The sequence below is a fragment of the Myotis lucifugus genome, unplaced genomic scaffold (assembly GCF_000147115.1).
Source record: "Myotis lucifugus unplaced genomic scaffold, Myoluc2.0 scaffold_279, whole genome shotgun sequence".
Taxonomy (NCBI): Eukaryota; Metazoa; Chordata; class Mammalia; order Chiroptera; family Vespertilionidae; genus Myotis; species Myotis lucifugus.
This window is the reverse complement of record NW_005871327.1, coordinates 589,975-594,448: the sequence shown is the minus strand read 5'-3', so window position 1 is coordinate 594,448 and position 4,474 is coordinate 589,975. Positions and strand designations below refer to the sequence as shown.

The 4,474-nt window shown below is 55.9% G+C and overlaps 1 protein-coding gene across 2 annotated transcripts in view; it reads left to right on the top strand.

The window, feature by feature from the left end:
* The window catches only part of GPR161 (G protein-coupled receptor 161), a 39,019-nt gene that overhangs the window by 1,002 nt on the left and 33,543 nt on the right, over positions 1–4,474 (top strand). The window lies entirely within an intron of this gene.

Sequence of the window (4,474 nt, the reverse complement as noted above, 5' to 3'; positions counted from 1 at the left end):
GGCGGTGGGGAAGCCGAATTCTTTGTGGGAGGATCTGGGGGGGCGCGCTCCTCCCGGCCAGCCAGGGCTGCCCAGTTGGCCCCTCCTGTTTGCAGCCTCGCCCGCGTCTCCGGCGCCGCGGAAGCCGCTGCCAGGACCCCCGGAGAGGGAGGACGGCGGTGCGTGCCCGGGACCCGGCTCATTGGGGGTCCGTTGCGCCCCCAGGCCCGAGGGGCTCAGGCCCCCGCTCGGGGACAGGCGTGGGGGGCAGAGCGGCCTCGCCCTGCGCTGGAGCCGCGAGGACCAGGTCAGCAGCATCCTCCGCGGGGTTCAGGGCGCTGTCTCGCCACGCCTGGCGGGGGGCGCGCCCAGAAGTCGCCGGCTGCCTTGGCGCCGCGGGGTGGCGCCTCCGCCCCTCCGATCGAGAGGGAGAGCCGGCCAGCTTTGGGGGGCCTGGCCGGCCTGCTGCTCCCCCTGGGTCAGAGCTTACCCCCTGCCACCTTTGGCAAAGGCCCGCGGGGTGAGAGCCCGCGGGGGGGCCGGGCCGTCCGGTGTGCTTCTGCGACTTCTGCGCTCCAGCCACCACGCAGCCCAGCCGGGCGCTGGCAGCACTTGGGGCCACAGCTCTGGGCTGTGCTTGTACCTTTGATCAGTTTGGGGAAGTGCTTTCAAGATCAGATCATTTGACGGAGGTGGTGTGGCTTTGGAGGGAAAGGACCTCGATTCCTGGATGAGTTCAGTGGGGATAAGGGTACGTTATGTGGGCCGGCCGGTGTCCGGGGCCGGTGTCCGGGCCAGCGGGTGTCCGCGAGCTGGAGGCTGGGAGGACCGGCCGCACAGCGCCTCCTCCCATCCAGCCGGCCTCCTCCCCTGCGACCTGGACCTGGACAATCCTGGGAGAGCTTAGCATCCCAGAGAGTCACCTCCCTGCAGCCCCCCGATGAGACAGGTGGGGAGAGGCCGGAAGCAGGAGGAGGGGTGGGAGGGACCGAGTCCGCACAGTCCAGACTCTTCACCCAACTCTCTTTACCTGGGATTCCCGCCACCCCTGTGGGCACTTCCTCCAGAGCACCCCTCTCTGTCCTAGGCCACACCCCTCTTATTTTATACTTGAAGATGCTTCCAAGCACTTTCATACACTTGGTTGTTTCCTTCACCTGACAGCCCTGTGGAGGGTGTAGCCTTGTTACAGTGTAGGCAGGACCCTGAGCCTGGAGAGATGAAATTCTCTGTCCAGCAGATTGGGAGCCAACATGGAAGTCGGGTCTTCTGACGTGGCTCCATCACAGGTGGGGCCCTGGACTCAGGACCGGTCCCTGTCCTGCTCCACCGCCCGGCAGGGAGATTAGGCCCCTCATATAGAGGCCTGCTGAGCGTTTTAGAAGCGAAATCCTAGGCCTCAAGTCCTCCCCTTTTGTTGCCACCCTGTGCAGCGGGGGTCTGAGAGACGAAGGGGGCTGTGTGGTCGGAGGGGCTGAGCTCGTTGGGTTTGAGGAAGGCAGAAATGGGCTGAACTGAAACGCCTAAATGTCAGCCGAAGGAAGTTCGGTTCTGTGTAGTGTAAACTCCGTGCTGGCTGGGGCTGGTCAGGAGGCTGCCTGCAGGAGGAGGCTGTGTGTGTGTGTGTGTGTGTGTGTGGTGGGGAGGGGGGGATGGGGGGGCGGGGACATGCCTTCCCGTAAAGGGACGGGGGCAGGTGCAGGTGCCACAAGGCTCCAGCACAGTGTTGCCTGCCCTCAGGGGGAGCTTATATTTTAAAATAGATTTTTATTGATTTCATAGAGGAATGGAGAGGGAGAGAGAGAGAGTAACATCAATGATGGGCGAGAATCATTTATCAGCTGCCTCCTGGACGCCCCCCCCCACTGGGAATCAAGCCAGCAACCTAGGCAGGTGCCCTTGACCGGAATCGAACCTGGGACCCTTCAGATAGAGCAGGCTGATGCTCTATCCACTGAGCCAAACTGGCTAGGGTGGGAGCTGTACATTTTTTATGGGGGAAAAAGCTCCACGTTTTTTAAAGATGACAATTAATTCAAAACGTTTTTCATAACGTGCAGACTGCCAGCTTGCACCCTCTGCATTAGCCCTTAGGAGGCATTGCTGTCCTGTGAGACACAAACACACCTGAGGTGAGAAGCGGTGTTTTCTCTTCCGATGTTTTTCTTTTAGAACAACAACCACAGAAAACCCTCAGCAAAACTGGAGGTAGCTGCTCGCTCTCTCTGGAATTTGGTGGAAGGACTGACTTTCTGACTCAGTTGTACTATCAAGTTTTCCTCCAGTTTTTCATTGAATTGTCTGTGATTCCATCAATTTGTGAGGCTCTTACGAAATTCTGGAGTTTAATTCTTTTCTTGTTAGTAAGTCAAATATCTTGCCTTTTGTGTTTTCTCCATCTTTGTTTATTGTACCTTTATGCAGGAGTATTTAACTTTTAGGTGGTTAAGTCTATATTGATTTTTTTTTTTTGGTGGCTTCAAGTTTTCTTGATTAGGAAATCCTCTCCATCTCAATATTAAATTTTCCCTTCTCCATTTTTTCTTTGCTATTGTTTATTTAAATACTAGAGGCCCAGTGCACAAAAAATTTGTGCACTCAGGAGGGGGGGGTCCCTCAGCCCAGCCTGTGCCGTCTCGAAGTTTGGGACCCCTCAGGGGATGTCCACCTGCTGGCTTAGGCCCACTCTCCCAGGGGATCGGGCCTAAGCTGGCAGTCAGACATCCCTCTGGCAGCCCGGGAGCCCTTGGGGGATGTCCACTTGTCAGTGGGGAGCAGGCCTAAGCTGCAGTTGGACATCCTTAGCACTGCTGAGGAGGCGGGAGAAGCTCCCACCACCACCGCTGTACTGGCAGCCGTCAGCCTGGCTTGTGGCTTAGCAGAGCTCCCCTTGTGGGAACGCACTGACCACCAGGGGGCAGCTCCTGCATTGAGCGTCTGCCCCCTGGTGGTCAGTGTGTGTCATAGTGACCAGTCATTCTGCTGTTAGGGTCAATTTGCATATTACCCTTTTATTATATAGGATAGAGGCCTAGTGCATGGATTGGGGGCCGGCTGGTTTGCCTTGAAGGTTGTCCTGGATCAGGGTGGAGGTCCTGCTGGGGTGCCTGGCCAGCCTGGGTGAGGGGCTGATGGCTGTTTGCAGGCTGGGCACAGCCCCTTCAGGGTGGGAGGGTCCCACTGGGGTGCCTGGCAGCCTGGGTGAGAGGCTGATGGCCGTTTCCGGCTGGTCACACCCCCTTCAGGGTGGGGGTCCCCAATGGGTGCCTGGCCAGCCTGGGTGAGAGGCTGAGGGCTGTTTGCAGGCTGATCACACCCCCTTCAAGGTAGGGGTCCCCACTGGGGTGCCTGGCCAGCCTGGGTGAGGGGCTAAAGGCTGTTTTCAGGCTGCCTACAGCCCCTTCAGGGTGGGGGGCCCTACTGGGGTGCCTGGCCAGCCTGGGTGAGAGGCTGATGGCTGTTTTCAGGCTGGCCACAGCCGCGGCTGGAAGCAGGTATCTGAGATTTATTTATCTTCTATAATTGAAACTTTGTAGCCTTGAGTGGAGCTCAGGGCCTCAGGGCAGTCAGGAAGCTTGGCTTCCTCCATCACTGGGGGCAACCTAAGCCTCCTGCTAGCTCCAGCTCCGTGGCTGCCGCCATCTTAGTTGGGTTAATTTGCATATTTGCCCCTGATTGGCTTGTGGGTGTAGCAGAGGTACGGTCAATTTGCATGTTTCTCTTTTATTATATTAGATATTTTAAATTACTGTTTTTCTTACTTTTTTTCAGTTTCTCTCCTCCTTGGCACCAGGCTTGACTTGGTCAGTGAGCCCCTTTAGCCAATGTGGCATGTATAATTTCTTTCATTTTCATAGTGACATTTTTTACCAAGTTTTTTTTTTTTTTAGTTCTGCATCCTTTCTTCAATTTAATGTTTAAAGAAATGGCAGAAAGGTCATCTGTTACATAAATAAAATGAGCAAAGAAGCATCTACCTGAATAACATAGGAAATCCACAGAAAAACCTTGTGATAGCAGAAGTAATTATCAGGCCAGGCTGGGGTGCAATACAAAGAAAATTCTCACTTAATTCTAATTCCAGTCTGATTCACCAAGTCTTAAGGATGAGCTCTTCTGCAGGTGGGAGAAGAGGCAGGAAGGACATCCGGACGATGAAAGCATCGTCATGTGCAGAGTCATGGACTTGGAGGACGGAGAGTGATCCGGGGTAGCCGAAGTGGAGGGTCCCGCGAGTGAATACGTCCTGTGGGTGCCAGAGAACGACATGGCACGATCAGGCTTGCGTAGGGGACTGGCAGCCTGGCAGCAGATTGGAGTGGGGGCGAGATCAAAGATAAGACGAGATGGAAACGTCTGGTAGTCCTCGGGGAAGGTGGGGGTGTTCTGAGCTGGGGCAGTGGCAGAGAGGATGAAGTTTTGAGTGAGAAGTCAGTGATGCGCTCGATGTCTCGGGTGGGAATGGAACCAACCAACGCCTACATACATGATTTTA